Source organism: Tasmannia lanceolata, unplaced genomic scaffold (assembly GCF_043159265.1).
Source record: "Tasmannia lanceolata isolate RefF3 unplaced genomic scaffold, GAP_Taslan_0.1 ptg000015l, whole genome shotgun sequence".
Taxonomy (NCBI): domain Eukaryota; kingdom Viridiplantae; phylum Streptophyta; class Magnoliopsida; order Canellales; family Winteraceae; genus Tasmannia; species Tasmannia lanceolata.
The window spans coordinates 24635647-24656563 of record NW_027518692.1 but is presented as its reverse complement, the minus strand read 5'-3'; the positions used below and the strand labels follow the sequence as shown (position 1 = coordinate 24656563).

Genomic DNA, 20917 nt, shown 5'->3' with positions numbered 1-20917 from the left:
AAACAAAGAGTATATTGTGGGTCCCCCAAGGAAAGCCTAACCGTTGATTTGTTTTCGAGCCTTGATCTAGTTGACAGATTTCTTTTGTTCAGAATGGATGTGCATCACCCTTACACTCCTCTTGGCTCGATCTCGTTTGTAAAAACTTGAGCATCTTAATCGTCCCATCAATGTGATTTTTGTTGCTTCAGATCCTCGACTATCTCAGTCTCGTAAGGCAAGTATATTGGGCCCTTCCAATTCCATGCCCCCCTCGTTTCTTTTAGGTCCAAGTCACTTCTCTAAGTCTCATAACCAAACACATGTTACCAAGCGCGCGGGCAGTACTCGTATCAACTGTTATTTGATTTGATACATTGTAGTCGGTAACGTTGGTGAATTAGGTGCCCACGATAATGACGGAACGCCCCGAATAATCGACCGGTTTACCAAGTAGAGTCTCACGAAATTGTTGAGTAGCGTACGTCCCCTCAAATGATGAATCCCCTTCAAGGAATACCTTGGAACTTATAAGGGATTTACTTGTCTATGTATCGTTCCATTCGATCTTTTAGGTTACCAAGCGCGCGCGCGCACAAACTCAAAAAGGATATATTGTAGGTTCAAAATCAATGAAGATTTTCATATCAATTATAGTTTTTTTGAACCAATGATGATTTTATTAATGAAGTGCCCAATGACGAGGTGGTCAAAAGGCGAAATATGTATAAACCAACTGAAGTGAAGCAGAATGCAGTGCTAAAATGTACATCTCAGAATCCCCCAAAAGCACATCTCCTGAAAGTTTGTCAAGGCAGAAGAAAGTCTAACATCTGAAACACCTATAAGAAGCCCCCTCCCCCCACCCCCCTAACCACGTCAAGAGAGTCTCTATGATCAATTATTGCAACTGCTCCTTAGACTGCTTGTATTTTGCTTAGGATTGCTCAGGCTTTCACCTCTACGTTGTCTTTCTCGTCCAATGGATCTGAAAGCTCCAAATCACCTCGCTCTCTGCATTTCTAAGCAGGCTACCAACCCCATCCAGACCCGGGTTGCCCAAGGTCGAGCCATCAAGTTTGACTTTAGCCACTCGGGAGATGGGGATGCCCACCTAAGTCAAGGCCCCTCCGTATGAATGTTGCTCGTCCTAATTACATCTCAAGCCATATGGAAGGATGACAATGAAACACCACTAAATAATGGGAGGACAGATGCCCACTGGATCACAATCGCAAATATCTGTCTTTGAACCACAGGCAACCCTTTTAGTTTTGCCTTTGAATACTCCTATTTCTCTACTAAGAAGAGGAACCACAACGTCCTACCTCTAGGAGGCCATGGAGAAAAATTCCATTACTTAATGACATATGCAGTGCCCTCAGGGAGAACACAATACACTCTAAAGAGACCGAAGACGAAGGACCATAAGTGGCAATGGATGAGGAGGTAATTGGCTGACTCAACATTGGAAATGCAAAGGGAGCAATGGTTTTCTATGAGCTTATGTCTCTTATGGGATTTTGTTAAAGCCAATAGTCATTCCAGAGTTGACCTGCACTGTAGAATCATAATCTGGTGCGATCGAATGCTCAGATAAGCAGTCCATATTGATTAGGTACTACTAATAGGTGCAATTCAATGTTAAAAAGCACCAAACGGTCTACAAAAAGACCAGAAACACACCATTTCCAAGGTAATATGAGAATCCATTGTGTGTAAATCACTTTCTAGTGATTTCCAAAACCTTCCTCTTTCGATATTTCTAAACTCTATAATTCCATTTTCTTTTTCTTTTTCTCTGGTTATTTGTTTGTCACAAAAACAGAAATCAGTATCTCGTAGAATTAATTGTCAAATTCGAGGGTGTCTCAACTATTGATTCATACATTTCCTTAGTGTATTCATATTCTTCATAGATTATTTCTAAATCTGGTTTCATGAAAGTTAATAAAATGGTTCTAGCGGTTTTATCATCTGCCATATATTTTTCATAATTTCTTTTAACCAAATCAGCAGCCCTAAGTGCGGGTTCTGGTGGTGGACTTGTAGTCAACATATAATCTACCTTTTCTTGGCTAAGAATATGTGTGATCCTACGTTTCCACATCCAGAAATTCATTCCATTAAATTTCTCAGTTTTACTAAGTTCGCTACTTAGAGCCTTAGAAGCCATGGATTTCAAATGAAATTACCGAAACCAAGTATTAGATATTGACCGGATTGGCGAAAAATTAAAATCACTAACACCTTTGTAGTTGAATTCCCTCCGTCAGATCACTATTGTGCTTGAAAATGTAACTGAATGAACGGTCATATATCCGTTTGTTTGAAACGGTGTTAGAGGGATATGAAGGCTATTTGAAAAGCCATGTTAAAAGGACGTGATGGCCGAACGGCCATGATGAAGGGCTGTATGAATCTTCTATAAGAACAGCCTCATCTTCCCCATTTGGTTTATTCGAACATACCTCCATAACTGCCACTGTTGGACATAAGTTTTCTTAATTGGAAGAAAGTCTAAGGGGCCTCCCTCTCCATTCTCTCACTGATGGGAATCACAGAGATGTAAGACAAGTACAAAATGCAAATGCAAATTGAAGATGAGAGAATGGAGAGGGAGGGCCTTTAGACTTTCTTCCAACTAAGAAAACTTATGTCCGACAGTGGCAGTTATGGAGGTATGTTCGAATAAACCAAATGGGGAAAATGAGGCTGTTCTTATAGAAGATTCATACAGCCCTTCATCATGGCCGTTCGGCCATCACGTCCTTTTAACATGGCTTTTCAAATAGCCTTCATACCCCTCTAACACCGTTTCAAACAAACGGATATATGACCGTTCATATGTTCATATGGTACTATGTCTGAATCATATGTTCAACTATTGATCGAGAAGTTTAATTCAAGTAGAATGAAAGAAGGGGAATCTGTAGTGGATCATGTTAACAAAATGTTAGTGATAGTTAAGGAACTGACTGCTGTAGGAAATCCCATTCCAGAAAAAATGCAAGTCTCGACTGTTCTTCATAGTCTCCCTGCCTCATGGGACTCAGTTGTAGTCTCCATAAACTTCTCTGGTCAAGAAGTTGACATGAGGACTCTTCCACTAAAGTTAAGTGTGGAATATGAAAGGAGATTTAAGAGAAAACAGTCATAAGCAATGCTAGTTGTCCCATCTTCTTCAGAAAATAACAAGCCCCAAGTGAACAACTTTAAAAAGAGAAAAGTGAAGGGAAAATTCAAACATAGGAATAACAAGTTCAAGAAAAATAAGAACTTTAAAGCAGAGAGAACTTCATAGAGACGAAGGAAATGAAAGCTGGTGATCATCGTATCTTCATGGGTAATGACATTTACTGTGATGTGAGAGGAGTGGGAACACTCCGTCTGAAGATATCTGGGCAGAATAATCTCCTTGTCTCTGATGTATTGTTTGCTCCATCTATAAGACGGAACCTTCTCTCTGTATCTCGATTGGACGAACATGGTTTTGAAGTTCGTTTCCGATCAGAAAAAGTCTCCATTGGAAAACATGGAAAAGTCTTGTTCTGGGAAAAGAAAGTTGATGGGTTGTATAAGTTAGATGTATCTTCTGGAATTATCAATAAAAGTGTTTCTTCTTCTGAGTATTTTGATGTGTCTTTTAATGTAGTTGATCCTTTCATATGGCATATGAGATTAGGACACATAAACAAAGATAAAATGAAAAGAATGTTTGAGAATGGTTTAATTCCTCAAATGGAAATAGACTATTCTACATGTGAACCATGTGTGAGTGGAAGATGACTAGAAAACCTTTTCCAAAAGGGCAAAGATCATCTGAACTCTTAGGAATTATACATTCAGACATTTGTGGTCCCTTAAATGTTAAAACCCATAAAGTAATGGAGTATTTTATAACATTCATAGATGACTACTCAAGAAATGGGTACGTCTATCTAATACGAAGGAAATCAAATGCTTTGGACATATTTAAAGAATACAAAAATAAAGTGGAAAACCAATTAGGTAGACAAATTAAAATCCATAGAACGGATAGAGGTGGTGAGTATTGTTCAGAACTATTCAACGAATTCTGTAGGGAATGTGGAATAATACATCAAACCACAATACCGTATACACTGCAACAAAATGGTGTAGCTGAAAGAAGAAATAGAACCTTAATGGATATGGTTAGGTCTATGTTAAGCCATTCAAATCTTAACACAAATTTTTGGGGTGAAGCTTTATCAACAGCCATGTATATCTTAAATAGAGTTCCAACTAAGGCTTATAAAGTGACACCTTATGAACTCTGGAGAGGTTTTAAACCTAATTTAAGTAACTTGAGAGTTTGGGGCTCTGGTGCTCATGTGCTAGTTCCTAGTCAAAACAGGGATAAGTTAAGTAGTAAAACTATTAAGTGCACGTTCATAGGATACCCTGAGAATTCTAAGGGTTATAGATTTGTGATTCATCATGACGATGGATCGGTGGGAGTGGTCGAGAGCAGAGATGCTCATTTCCTAGAAGAACGCTTAGATACAAGAAATCCTAGTAAGTTAATAGAGTTATTTGAAATATCTAAAGAAAAAGATTCAGTTAGTCAGGAAACTAAAATTCGTTTAAGTATTCCTCAACCTGAAACAACTAGAGTTCAAAGAGTTAGACAACCTTTATCGATGCTTAAAGAATTTTACACTGATCTCTAAATGAAAGTAAATCCGATGAGCCTTCATCTATTAGGGAAGCATTAGAAGCTCCTGATTCTGTCAAATGGAGAGAACCTATTCAAGAAGAGTTAAACTCCATAGAGAAGAATCAAGTGTGGGAGCTAGTAGATAAAACTAAAGATAGAAAGGCTATATGTTGTAAGTGGGTATTTAAGCAAAAATTCAAGCTAGATGGATCAATTGATAAGTATAAAGCTAGATTAGTAGCAAAAGGATTTACACAGCAAGAAGGATTAGATTACGAGGAGACATATTCTCCAGTAGCCAAATTTACATCCATTAGGATAATTATGTCAATGGTGGCATATCTTGATTTGGAACTTCACCAAATGGATGTTAAAACAGTATTCCTAAATGGAGAACTTAATGAAGAAATTTATATGATCCAACCTGAAGGATGTGAAATTTAGGGACAAGAAGCTAAACTTTATAAGTTGAAGAAGTCCTTATATGGATTAAAACAGTCCCTTAGGCAATGGTACTACACTTTTCATAATGCTGTGATAAATTTTGGTTTTGTACCAAACAGTTTTGACCATTGTGTATATATCTTAAAAAGTGAGAGTTCATTTGTGATATTGTCATTGTATGTTGATGATATCTTATTAGTTGGAAATGACCTGCTATTGATTGAGAAAGTCAAATCATGGTTAAAGTCCCAGTTTGAAATGAAAGACATGGGTGAAGCCTCTTTTGTCTTAGGAATTAAAATAACTAGGGATAGAAAGTCCAAACTTCTTAGCTTGTTTCAAGAAAGCTACTTAGAGAAAGTTCTAAAGAAGTTTAGAATGGACTTGTCAAAAGCAATAGATACTCCCATTTGAAAAGGTACCAAATTATCAAAGAATATGGCACCTACTAATGACGAAGAGTCAACTGAAATGCAAAACAAGCCCTATGCTCAGGTAGAAGGAAGTTTAATGTATGCCATGTTGTGTATAAGACCAGATTTAAGTTTTGCGGCTGGTCTTGTGAGTAGATATCAAAGTAATCCTGGAATTACGCATTGGGTTGCAGTTAAGAGAATATTGAGATATCTTAAAGGTACCTTGCATTATAAGTTGACATATGAAGGTAATGATTTGTCAGTTACAGGATATTGCGATGCTGATTTAGAAGGTGACCCTGATGACAGGAAATCAACATCTGGATATATCTTCCTATTAGGAGGCGGAGCAATATCCTGGTCAAGCAAAAAGTAAGGATGTGTTGCTAAATTTACTATGGAAGCTAAGTTTATAGCCTGTAATGCAACTGCATCTGAAACTGTATGGATAAGACGCTTCCTAGAGGATCTTAAGCTAGATCAAATATCTGGCAATCCTGTTCACAATTATTGTGATAATCAAGCAGCAATATCCATCATAAAGAATGGTGAGATTGACACTAGAGGAAAGCATATTGAACATCAATATCATTATATATATGATGTATATGCGAAAAATGAAATTTTAGTGGGATATCTGCCTACTAAGGAGATGATCGCCGACCCACTAACAAAACCTATTGGAATAGATGATTTTAAGAAGCATATCTACTCCATGGGGTTGAGAGGCGATTGATGACCATAGGTGACGAGCGATCGTGGTGGCTTTTTAGCTTTCGATCGGAAATCCGCAACGAATATTTTTCGTTGTATGGCAAATCCGCAATGGAAGGGCAATTATAACCCTCATTGTAGGTTAAATCCCAATGGATGATTGTTTGGTTACATCACGAATGGTCATAGGTGAGAAGCAATCGTGGTGGCTAGTTAGCCTTCGATTGAGAATCCGCAACGAAATTTCGTTGTATGGCAAATCCGCAACGGAAGGGTATTTACCCTCGTTGTAGGTTAAATCCCTATGGAGGATCGTATTACGATTGGAAAAGCACAATGAATTGTGTGATTAAATCGTGATGTATGATCATTGGCAAGTTAGCCTTTGATCGGTAAGAAGCAACGAATGGGCAAATAACATTCGTTGGGGATCCAAAGATTTACGAATGGGCAAATAACCTTCGTTGGGGGATCCAAAGACAATGAATGGGTGAATAACCTTCATTGAAAGATGTGATCATCTGCTCTATGTTAGATAGTTATGACGAATGGGTAAATAACCTTCGTCGTGAGAAATTTCCCAACATCATTTGCATAAACATACTTTTCATGCATGGTTTTATCTATATATGTATCTAAAATAAAAATAAGATTTTTTGAACTCTTATTGTCGCATGCATGCGCACGTGCATTAATGGGAAATGGTGTCGATGTTCTGCCACATTAGTTTATGACTTGGCGTGGGGGCAGGATCTCACCTAAGGATGAGGGCAGGTGAGACAATGGCAGAGTGGGAGATGTAATCGAATGGATATTATTTCCCAACCGTTAGGCTGAATCGGTGGGAGTAAAAGGGGTATCATGAACGGCTTTTGGGAAAGGCCATGGTGAAGGGATGCGATGGTGAAAGGCCATGAATGGGTCTTCTATAAGAGTAGCACTCCTCACCCATTTGTATAATTCGATTGTTCACTAACCTGCCACTGACACACAAAGATTTTATTATTGGAATAAAGTCAAAGCCCTTCTTCTCCATTCTCTCATCTCTCATTCTTAAATTAGCATCTGCTTTGCATTTTCATCTCTGTAAATACCAACAGTTTCGGTTTTGTTTCCGCTTCTGCATAGTGTCAACAAACATCAATAGATTTTATCTATTGGGTATCTTGGAGGTGAACTCGCGGATTCCCTTTGCACATCAATTGATTGATGGGGAAGAATATTGTATTAAGGAGAGCGGTATTATTGTAACGCACCTTTAAGCATCATTTATTTCTACCAAGATTTTAATTTTCATCAACATTGACTCTCAATGGTGATTTTATTTTTTAAACAACCCTAGCGTGTAAGAAGGGATGCACGACTACCGACTATTGGGGGTAAAATTGGACCACCAACAGCAACACGACACATGGCATGGGGCCCGCGGAAACAAAAAAAATCCAAGCCATTGACTCAATTGACTGAGGGCCAAGCACTGCCGACCTCCCCGCTTTTGAAAATAATGGAATTTGGAGAGAGAGAGAAAGAGAGTTGAATCCGAACAACCTATTTTCAGAAGAGATGAGTTGAATCCGAACAACATATTTTCAGAAGAGACAAATTTTCTAGAGTTGAATCCGAACAACCTATTTTCAGAATAGATAAATTTTCTATATATGCTAGATTTTTTCCCACACCTCATGCATAGCATGGGTGGGGCCCATAATTTACAAAGATTTTTTGATAAGGGGAGGCCCATGAGTGGTACCTCAATCTCCATTCAAATTCATGCTAGGGTGATGGGTCCAGACATGTGTACACGATGTTTTAGTAATGTGGGTCTCACCAACTCGACTCAAACCATTTCAGTGTTCACTATTTTACCTCATGTCAGGTGTGGGTTCCACTATTTCAACCCAAGCCCATGTGTAGAATTGGGCCCAACATTTTACACCATGTTTTTATGGGACGGCCCAACTTAAGCTATTAGAGTTGGTGTTATTTAATCATTTATACTCGAACAGAATGGGAGTGTGGGGATCATGGAAAGCTCCTAAAAATCAGGAAAACAAAAAACCAATTCTAAGTATTGTATTTTCACTATTTTCAGAGGTTGCTAAACCTTTCTCCACTCCCTCCAACTGAGTCCCTTTCCACACAATTGGGCCAACGAATATTCCATGGAATAAATTTTTAATGGATTCCCAATCCATTAAGTTCGGAATCCGACACGTATCTTGCATGGATCTTCTCCTATCAGAAAGGATCTAGCAAATAAATCTTTTATCTCTTATGAAAGCTTGCAAATCTCTACAATGTGATGGTTGTGACTTATGTGTAGCTGTTCACTCATCGTTATTATTGTCCTGCAGTTGTGGCTGGCCTGTGATAATAAGTCAATCGTATTTAGGGTTGTCTTTATCTATGTGGGGTATCTTGATTGCTTCTATCAGCATACCTGTAAAGACTGAGATGGGTATCTTTCAGGTTGGCAACCATAATAAATGGAGTAAACTTTGATGTGTGGTAAAGTGAAATCCATTTCTACTATGTGGGGCTTACTAATAATTTCAAGAAGAATTAGGAAAACATTTCTAGAAAGGAAATCCAGCTTTGTAAAGAAGATGATGCCAAAATGGTAAAAAATGTCTTTTTTAAGGGATGAATTTTCAAAAAAAAAATCTACCAGGTGCGACATGATGTTACAAATTCCTCTCTCCGGCCAATTAGACATCCCAGGAGACTCTGGCTTGCAAAAGGTGGATAGTTGGCTACCGAAAACAGATTTAGACTATGTTATATTAGCGAAAATAAACTATGGTGCACTAAATCTCAACACAATCACCCACAAGATATAACAGCCCGATACACAATGATCTCTACACGAATTCTAAATACCTTTACCGCCAATATGAGACTAAACTTTTAGGAAGGAAGATAGAAAAAAAAAACGCATTTGAAAACCAATGGAAATATTAGAAATAAGTAATAAACTGTTAAAAATGATTTTTTAAATCACATCTCATATATTAGAATACCAACAGGCACTAGTGGCATCCGACCACCTCGTATAGATGTGTATTTTATTTATTTTGTTGGAAGCCAAAATCGTCCCCGACGAACATGATCTTCTTTCTTGTCTTTCAGTGTCCTACCAGCTCTTCAAAAATTATATGATATGTGGCTACATATGAGATAGGCTCATGTGATTGATTTTATAATATTGGGTTCATTAACATGTGGTCTACTTTGGTTTACTTATCTGCTGGGGTTTCACCGGAAAGGAAAGATCTCACATCCGAGAAGTGAATAAGTGAATTGATGTGGAATGGCTTATAAGAACTTGGACACCCTCCGCTTAACAGCTAGATTTTAATGGTGATTTCTATTCAGGTTCCAAAAATTAAACCAATTATTACCTAAAACTAAACACCAAGTTTTCCTAAAAAATATGAATACTAAAAACCAATTTTAAGTAGGTTATTTGCTTTTCATTATTTTTAGGGATTCTTTTTATGCTCTTTCCACTCCATCTAACTCAAGTATCTCCCTCTCCCTCTCCCTCCTCCTCCGTCTCTTCCACACAATTGGGCCCACCAATATTCCATGGAATAAATTTTCATGGTTGCCATGGCTTTAGAGATTGAAAAGTGTATGAATCTCCATGTTGGGTCTCCATATTGTGTAATAGTTCTCTTCTCAACACAAAAAAAAAAAAAAAAAACTACTAGGTGGATATATCTTAATTTGAGGTGAAAAACCCAGCTCCTTGTCCTTATCATTGTAACAAACAAGCGTATCTTAGGACAGAATGCATGTTCTTGCTGCAAAAACAAAATGTCTTGAATGCTGACATAGCTGATGCACAATATCAGAACAGGTAAATCTTTTTGGGTCTGTCTTATGCTTTATTTTTTTTCCTGCTTTTATGGTTTGATCTGGGTTCGCTTTCACACTCACATAAACCCAAGAAGATGGGAAGAAGAGATGTAAGAAGATAAATTAAAGAACAAGGATTTATGGGTAGGTGATTTGATGGAGGATAAGACTAGGACAGAGGTAAATGACGTAATTGATGGATCTTATGGTGTAAGGTAGAGAACTGTATAAGATCCTCATTTGTACTGTATGGGAAAAGCAATACAGAGAAAAAAAGGAACACAGAGCAGAAAATGCCAAAAAAGTGGAAGAAAGTTGCAGAGGGAGAGATTTTTCAAAGCTAAGACTGACTCAGGAATCCATGTGCTCTGGCCATGGTTTTGTTTGGGAATAGAGGCGGCTGTCCTGTGTAAAAGAGGGTGGGGGGTATGTATCATTTCTATATATTTTTTTAAAAGGCCGGCTTTTCTCATGCACGTATAGATAGATATGAAAAATCAGGAACCACGTGAAGCATAAAAGCCTCGTTTGTTCTCTCAATAAGTCTTTTGGACCACAGGATAGTGTGGGCCCGGATCCACACTAAGATCTCTCTCGTGGGCCCGGATCCATGCCAAGATCTCCCATATCTTTAGTAGTTCTCTTTCTCACATCTGAATTTCCTCCCTCTCTCTCTCTCTCTCTCTCTCTCTGACCAAAAAAAAATATTTAAGTCATTATGACAGAAAGATCTGTTACGTTGTTGCAACATCAACATGATTTTGTTGCTTGAATTCAATTCTCTCTCTCTCTCTCTCTCTCACCAAATAAGTGATTTATGAGAGACAGATCTCGATCAATAAGATCTCTGTCTCTCAGTCTCTCTGTCTCTCACATTCCGGAGGAGGCATGATTATTGCAAGATTATTATGATATGCCCATATGATCTACTTAGTCAAAGTAAAATGATCCGCATTTCCTTGTTTTGATAATGACAATCCTCAATTTATTAAACTATATTTTTTATTTGTTGTTGTTGAATTTGGGGGAATTACAGTACCCTTCAACAGCTAATTACAAATGAGGAGTTGCTAAGAAGATAAACCCATTTCAAGGAGGTCCCCAACAGTTCTCCATTTGGGTAATCTGTGCAATACCGTTAATAATAGTTTTTTCATGACAAAATATCATCTCTCTCTCTCTCTCTCTCTCTCTCTCTCTCTCTCTCTCTCTCGGGTAATCTGTGCAATACCGTTAATAATAGTTTTTTCATGACAAAATATCATCTCTCTCTCTTGGGTAATCTGTGCAATACCGTTAACAATAGTTTTTCATGACAAAATATCATCTCTCTCTCTCTCCAAAATGCAAATATCAAGGTTCAAAATACTGCCATGGGTGAGTATATTGGGGAATGACCAATATTGGTGAATGACTAGATATATATATATATATATATATATATATATATATATATATATATATATAGAGAGAGAGAGAGAGAGAGAGAGAGAAAACATTTCCCACACACTTGTGTAGGTAAGTTACCTACACACTAGCTTAAAATACATAGGGGGCCCACATTGTTTGGGTGATCCAAACCATTCATTTGAGTGGTCCTCACATAGATAGGGTGTCCACAAAAAATCAGATCCATAGGATCATCCCAACCATTCAAACTATGGAGGCACAAAATGGACTAATTTGTGAAGGTTTATACACGTCCATTTTACCTCCACAAATCGTAGGGTTGGAATGATCCTATGGATCTGATTTTTTGTGGACACCCTATCTCTGTGAGGACCATTCAAATGAATGGTTTGGATCACCCAAACAATGTGGGCCCCCTATGTATTTTAAGCTAGTGTGTAGGTAACTTACCTACACAAGTGTGTAGGAAATGTTTATATATATATATATATATATATATATATATATATATATATATATATAGAGAGAGAGAGAGAGAGAGAAAACGGTTCCTACACATATGTGTAGAGAGTTCTCTACACACTAGCTTAAAATACAGTGGGGGCCCACATTGTTTGGGTGATCCAAGCCATCCATTTTAAAGGCCCTCACATAGATAGGGTGTCTACAAAAAATCAGATCCATAGGATCATCCCAACCCTACGATTTGTGGAGGTAAAATGGATGTCTTTAAACCTTTACAAATTAGTCCATTTTTTGCCTCCACAGTTGGAATGGTTAGGATGATCCTATGGATCTGATTTTTTGTGGACACCCTATCTATGTGAGGGCCTTAAAAATGAATGGTTTGGATCACCCAAATAATGTGGCCCCCACTGTATTTTAAGCTAGTGTGTAGAAAACTTATCTACACATATGTGTAGGAACCGTTTTCTCATATATATATATATATATATATATATATATATATATATATATATATATGAGGAAAATGATTGTGAGCTTGAAGCTCATATAGCTTATATGAGCTTGAGGGCCAAACACATGTGGGCCCACATTGTTAGGATGATCCAAAGTATTCATTTGAAATGCCTTTACATAGATAGGGTGTGTACAAAAAATCAGCTCCATAGGATCATCCTAACCCATCCAAAAGTGGAGGGCAAAATGGACAGACACCGTTTGCCACAAATCTGCCCATTTTTGCCCTCCGCTTTTGGAGGGGTTAGGATGATCCAATGGAGCTGATTTTTGGTACACACCCTATTTATAATGGGGCCTTGCAAATGAATGGTTTGGATCACCACAAAAAATGTGGGACCCATGTGTTTGGCCCTCAAGCTCATATAAGCTATATGAGCTTCAAGCTCACAATCATTTTCCTCTATATATATAGCTCCATTGGATCATCCTAACCCCTCCAAAAGCGGAGGGCAAAAATGAGCAGATTTGTGGCAAACGGTGTCTGTCCATTTTGCCCTCCACTTTTGGATGGGTTAGGATGATCCTATGGAACTTATTTTTTGTACACACCCTATCTATGTAAGGGCCTTTTAAATGGATGCTTTGGATCATCCTAACAATGTGGGCCTACATGTGTTTGGGCCCTCAAGCTCATATAAGCTATATGAGCTTCAAGCTCACAATCATTTTCCTCTCTCTCTCTCTCTCTCTCTATATATATATATATATATATATATATATATATATATGAGAAAAGTGTTCATGCGCAGCTGCGCAGGGGTTACCTGCGCATTAGTGGCTTAAAAAGCCACCGATTGGTTCGTATGGCGGGTCCACCTTTGCAGGGTCCACAAAAAGCGACCAATCGGTGGCTTTTTAAGCCACTAATGTGCAGGTAACTCCCTGCGCAACTGCGCAGGAACACTTCTCTCTCTCTCTCTCATATATATATATATATATAGATGTATATATAGATGTATGAGGAAACTTATGGTGAGCTTAAGCGCCCCAATCACATGGGTCCCACATTTTCTGTGGTGATCCAAACCATTCATTTGCAAGGCCCTATCATAGATAGGGTGTGTACCAAAAATCAGCTCCATGGGATCATCTTAACCCCTCCATTTGTGGAGGACAAAAATGGGCAGATTTGTGGACAAATAATGTCTGTCCATTTTGACCTCCACAAATGGATGAGTTAGGATGATCCTATGGAGCTGATTTTTGGTACACACCTCATCTATATAAGGGCCTTTCAAATGAATGCTTTGGATCATCCTAACAAAGTAGGCCCCAATGTGATTGGGCACTTAAGCTCACCATAAGTTTGGTGAGCTTAAGCTCACCAACACTTTCCTCTCTCTCTCTCTCTCTCTCTCTCTCTCTCTCTCTCTCTATATATATATATATATATATATATATATATATATATATATTGCGCAGGTAACTCCCTGCGCAACTAAGCACTTGCTCAAAAACACATCTGGCCCCACATATTTTTAGGGGATCCAAAGCATTCATTTGGAAGGCCCTTCCATGGATAGGGTGTGTACCAAAAATCAGCCCTATAGGACCATCCTAACCCTGCCATCTGTTGAGGGAAAAAATGGGCAGAAACATGGACACACATTGTTTGGCCATTTTCCACTCCACCTTTGATTGGGTTAGGATGATCATATAGGGCTGATTTTTGGTACACACCTTATCCATGGAAGGGCCTTCCAAATGAATGCTTTGGATCCCCAAAAAAATGTGGGGCCACATGTGTTTTTTAGCACGTGCTTAGAAACACTTTTCTCATATAATATATATATATGAGAGAACATTTCCTACACACTTGTGTAGGTAAGTTACCTACACACCACCTTAAAATACAGTGGGGGCCCACATTGTTTGGGTGATCCAAACAATTCATTTGAATGGTCCTCACATAGATAGGATGTCCACAAAAAATCAGATCCATAGGATCATCCCAACCCTACGATTTGTGGAGGTAAAATGGACGTGTATAAACCTTCACAAATTAGTCCATTTTTTGCCTCCATAGTTTGAATGGTTAGGATGATCCTATGGATCTGATTTTTTGTGGACAACCTATCTATGTGAGGATCATTCAAATGAATGGTTTGGATCACCCAACCAATGTGGGTCCCCACTGTATTTTAAGGTAGTGTGTAGGTAACTTACCTACACAAGTGTGTAGGAAATGTTCTCTCATATATATATATATATATATGGGGTTGATTTTCCTAGTCGGCCGACTAGAGAAGTTTTCTAGTCCGTCCGCCAAAAAATCAGTGCGGGCCCACAGTTTTTGTGTGATCCGAAGCATTCATTTAATAGGCCCTGACATGGATAGGGTGTGCCCAAAAACTCAGCTCCATAGGATCATCCCAACTCTACGATTTGTGGAGGTTAAAATGGATGGGTATAAAACTTCACTAATTTGTCCAATTTTTAGCTCCACAAATCTAAGGGTTAAGATGATCCTATGGAACTGATTTTTTGGGCACACCCTATCTATGTCAGGGCCTATCAAATGAATGCTTTGGATCATCCAAACATTGTGGGCCCACTGTGTTTTGGGTCGGCGGACTAGAGAAGGTTCTCTAGTCGGCCGACTAGAGAAACTTTTCTCTCTCTCTCTCTCTCTCTCTCTCTCTATATATATATATATATATATATATATATATATATAGAGAGAGAGAGAGAGAGAGAGAACAGTTCCTACACATATGTGTAGAGAGTTCTCTACACACTAGCTTAAAATACAGTGGGGACCCACATTGTTTGAGTGATCCAAGCCATCCATTTTAAAGGCCCTCACATAGATAGGGTGTCTACAAAAAATCAGATCCATAGGATCATCCCAACCCTACAATTTGTGGAGGTAAAATGGATGTCTTTAAACCTTTACAAATTAGTCCATTTTTAGCTTCCACAGTTCGAATGGTTAGGATGATCCTATGGATCTGATTTTTTGTGGACACCCTATCTATGTGAGGGCCTTAAAAATGAATGGTTTGGATCACCTAAATAATGTGGCCCCCACTGTATTTTAAGCTAGTGTGTAGATAAGTTATCTACACATATGTGTAGGAACCGTTTTCTCATATATATATATATATATATATATATAGAGAGAGAGAGAGAGAGAGAAAACGGTTCCTACACATATGTAACTCTCTACACACTAGCTTAAAATACAGTGGGGGCCCACATTGTTTGGGTGATCCAAGCCATCCATTTTAAAGGCCCTCACATAGATAGGGTGTCTACAAAAAATCAGATCCATAGGATCATCCCAACCCTACGATTTGTGGAGGTAAAATGGATGTCTTTAAACCTTCACAAATTAGTCCATATTTTGCCTCCACTGTATTTTAAGCTAGTGTGTAGATAACTTATCTACGATAACTTATCTACGCATATGTGTAGGAACCGTTTTCTCATATATATATATATATATATATATATATATATATATATATATATATATATATTTTTTTTTTGGCGCAGCCCAAAATATGAAATCTCACGTATGCCGTGAAGATAAAATTTTATTCAATCTCAAAAACTCCACCAACTCCAATCATCCATTTCTTTTATTACATCTCTAAAAGATTTTCAAAAGATTTATACAATCTAAAAAGTAGCTAAAAATGATATTGGCATATCTATCTAAATATTAAAGTTTCCCTAAGCTAAAACTAGCTACAAAAAAGAAAAGCAACTATAGCCTATCAAATCTAGGAAACAAACTAAATAAGAAAATGAGAACCCAGCTTTAGGAAACAACAAATTAAGAGAATAAGAAATTGTATTTTCCCAAATCTTCAAGTTTGCATGATCTTGCAAGTTTCCAATAACACACATTTCCAATATCTCAATCCTGTAAGTTTCCACCAAAAATAGTTTCTTATTCATGAAAATTTTTAGTATTTTCCACTTATGAAACTTTCACTTGTGAATCTTCTCAAAATAGCCATCCTCAAAATTTTCTGCTAATTTTTGGATTGCATCAGTCACTCCCTGTTAAGAAGAATTAGCCCTCGAATTCGATACATCATCCTCAGACAAATCTTCTTCGCTTCCTCGTTTCCACCATACAATCTTGTAGGGATTTGGATGATTTTTTAAGATAATATGTAACTTGGTCGCAGTAGACTCCGGTTGGATGTTCTCACAACTGTTGTTGTGGTAAACTATTTTGGCCACCGTACATGTAGTATGGAAAATAATATTTTTGAGCCAACCATTTGAATTGTCATGAGGTGAAATCATTGCCTTTCGAATGACTGAGGCTTCCCTAACAACTCCTTGTAGTTCCACTATTTTATCCTCGTCCTCGTCCTCGTCCTCATACTCATCATAAATGGGTTGTGGTTACATTATTTCATCTTCATCATCATCCTCGTACTCATCATAGATAGGTTCACCTTGGTCTTCATAGTTCGCTTCGATAAGTAATGGCTCTCTCTCTCTCTCTCTCTCTCTCTCTCTCTCTCTCTCTCTCACATTATGCAGTCGTTGGTAAAGATATTGAAAGTCAATAAAAGGAAAGAAGGCTTCCATCATTTTCTTCTTCATCTTCTCCCAAGTATTGATTTTAGATTTTTCACGACAGGATCGTGTGACTTCCAATTGTGCCCACCATGCCGAGGCTCGTCCCCTCAGCTTCAAAGCCACAAGTTGGACTTGCTTGTGGTTTGGAACCCCTTTGAACTCGAATATTCTTTCCACCGTGCGTAACTAATCCAAGAACTCTTCCGCGAAAAATCCAACATGGAACTCGGGCATCTCCATTTTCAGTCCGGATTCCCAACTGTGGTTGTCTCTTTCAAGCGGATTCACTGGAACCTCCATTCGCACCTTATCATGGAAAGGGTTCAGGCGGGTGTCATCTTCCTCTTCGGTTTCTTCATCTTGGTTAGAAGTTTCCAAGTGAAGAATTTGGGCCGTCAAGTCTTCGACTTGTCTTCGAAGCATGGCTAGTTCATCTCTTGTCTCAACCTCCGCCATCAGAATGGTATGAACATCTCTTCTTGTCGGTGGCATGATCAATCCGCCGCTAACCACAGGAGTGAAGTAGCTCTGATACCAATCTGGCGCAGCCCAAAATACCCAGATCAAACCAAAACCAAGAAAGAACAAGTCACAAGAAGAACTCGTACGAAATCTCACGTATGCCGTGAAGATAAAATTTTATTCAATCTCAGAAACTCTCTCAACTCCAATCATCCATCTCTTTTATTACATCTCTAAAAGATTTCCAAAAGATTTCTACAATCTAAAAAGTAGCTAAAAATGATATTGGCATATCTATCTAAATATTACAGTTTCCCTAAGCTAAAACTAACTACAAAAAAGAAAAGCAACTATAGCCTATCAAATCTAGGAAACAAACTAAATAAGAAAATGAGAACCCAACTTTAGGAAACAACATATTAAGAGAATAGGAAATTGCATTTTCTCAAATCTTCAAGTTTGCATGATCTTGCAAGTTTCCAATAACTTACATTTCCAATAGCTTCCACCAAAAATAGTTCCTTATTCATGAAAATTTTCCGTATTTTCCACTTATGAAACTTCCACTTGTGAATCTTCCCAAAATAGGCATCCTCAAAATTTCCTGTTAATTTTTGGATTGCATCATATATATATATATATATATATATATATATATTTGTCATGCATATTAATTGGTGTGAATAGGGTGATATGAAAGATTTCTTAAATATAGCGAAATGCAATTTTTTGACCATATTTTTTTATTTTTTATATATTTACATCAGCTAAAAGTAATAATTTGATATTTAATTTAAGGTGATTTATTAGATCTTAGATTGTGTTGGCCAGCACGTTGGTATGTTATCTGTGTACTTGTCTGTCAAGTTTTTTAATTACTACTTCAAGTATAAGTATAGCAGCAATTATTATTATACTATAGAAACGATAAAACACTCAACAAAAATATATAAAAAACTAACAACAATATATAAATCATTAGATACAATGTTTCAAAATGCAGGTTCATGCATGTAATGATAATAGATGTCTTTCTACAACACATGGCATATTTGGATTTATGACTCTGGGTTTCTGTAGGGAAATGATATTTTCCCCACCTAAAATGGATAAACACCCCCCCCCCCCCCCCCCCCGCCCCACCTAACGGTTTCTGAGACAGTGGTTCACTGCTTAGTCTGCTTGAGGATACCCTTTAACGTTTTTCTTTGCCTTTTAAAATTTAACGGATAACGCTAAAGGGGGGGATTTTATCCAATAGAGGGGGGGGGAGGGGGGATATCACTTCCCTTTTTTTATGGTTCTTACTATTTCATGTTAAAAGTTATATATTTTTCACAATGGCATGGAAATTTAATAGGGGAAACAACCAGTGTCACGTCATCAACCGCGATAGAAAGTCCCACAGGAAATAATACTAGGAGATCAACTTGCAAGATGATCTCATATCGATGAAGAAAATGAAAATTATCCAATGCATACATGCTTGGTGATCAAGACTGTTGATTTGATGGTCATTGCATAGGTAAAACGAAGATGTCATTCGCAAGATTAAGGCAACAAATTAACAAGTAAAAGACATCTTTAGGACATCTTTTTTTATCATGTTGGATAAGAGGTGTAGAATCATTCAATGTGGATGGGATAAAAGGCACTAGGCCGGAATCGATGTGGCCAACAATATTCATGGACCCAATCTTCGAAAACATGGCAATGGGTCCTTGGTGTATGTGGTCTATTTTCCTTAGAAAATGATCGATATCTGTCTTAAAAGATATATCCTAATGTGATACTACCCTAAGGATCAATGGTGGTGAGTCCTAAGGTCCTACACATGGACATGTATGCAAGAAAAGGATGTGAAGAAGGTAGATTGGCTCCTTTGGTGAAACACATCTGCTGAGAGATTTCGGAGATCGATGCAAGTAGGCATTTTACAGTGCCAATTTAACTGCAATTTTATTAAGACACCAAATATTGGTGAATATCTTATTGAGCTCAATGGATGCATGTACATATCAATTCTCCCCGCCAAAGTTTATTTTATCTCTGGATAGCCCTCCTATCTTAGTCTCACATCTAAAATAGCCCCAATCAGTAGGGTATACTGTACAAATTAATATGTTAGCCAACCACATTGCTAGGTTTATTCAAGCTAAAAGATTCTCTCGCCAGCCATGATTATAACGTTTTGCTCATGGAAGGATCTTCCTAGATTTGCAAGGAGGACTATGACATGTGACTAAATGGTATTCCTGTAGTATTTGTTTTAGTTAAGGGATTTGCTAGCGTCCGTCGCAGAAGGCATTTTGCAGATGGTTTGTTGCATCTTACAGCAGCCATGGAGTCTCACTTTGCAGTAGGTTTTGTCTTGATTCACGAGTTGGCTGTTGTCAGGCGCAACAGACCATATGCAAAATGCCCTCTTTCATATTTCTTTGAGCTTTGAAGCTTGGCATGTCCTCTTATAATTTACCCTAATATCAATAAAACTTAAGGGGGAGCAACCCAAGGTGGGGCCGAATAGAATATATTCATTGGAGAGTGATTTCTCGATACTTACATTTCCAATCATATTTCAAGTTAAGGTTCAGAGGTGTGAAAGATTGAGGAGACGTTGGAACAATTTCACGACCAAATCTCCATCGTATCAAAGACACTCAATTCGAGACACTGACAAAATTCCATTTCTCCAGTTAGCTTCATGGGATAGTGGGGACAGGATCTTGACCTTAGAATTTGTAAAATCTTTATAGTTGGCTTTGATATGGACAACCCAGATTCTATACAAACTTTTGAGACTTGAAGGGGTCCCTTCTCAGTCAACGTAAACCCATGGGTCGTCGTCCTATTCCCCACAAACAAGATTTCATGGATGATAACGACAAGAATAGGATCTAGACTCTCGTCCTCTGTATCTTTGAAAAACAAACAAAGTTGGCCCCAAATACGTTTGCAAAACAGACTCCAAGATTTCCTCTCTGCAACCCAAGATTTCATCCAACTTCCCATGCAGACCTTCGCCTATAAATACCCCATTATCACCCTCATCTCTCACCCACGCCTTCCCTCTCTCTCTCTCTCTCTCTCTCTCTCAACACATTATCTCCTTCACCCCTCTCCTAGCTAACATGTCTCTCTCTCTTTCTCTCTCTCTCTCTCTCTCAACTGATATCTTTCTTTCAACCTCTCTCAACATATATGATATATATATCTCAAATATATATTTAGATATATATTTATCTCTCTCTTTCTGTCTCAACGTATAGATTTCCTTCACCCTCTCTCTCTCTCTCTCTCTCTCTCTCTCTCTACATATATTTTCCTTCAATCTATCAACATAAATATATCTCTCTCTCTCTCTCTCCCAACATAAATTTAGCTCCAATCTCTCTCTCTCTCTCTCAACATATATATCTTC

At 38.0% G+C, this 20917-nt stretch overlaps 1 pseudogene; it reads left to right on the top strand.

Moving 5' to 3' along the window:
- Positions 1-5542: 5542 nt before the first annotated feature.
- Positions 5543-5896, top strand: LOC143891879 (secreted RxLR effector protein 161 pseudogene; annotated as a pseudogene).
- Positions 5897-20917: the final 15021 nt, after the last annotated feature.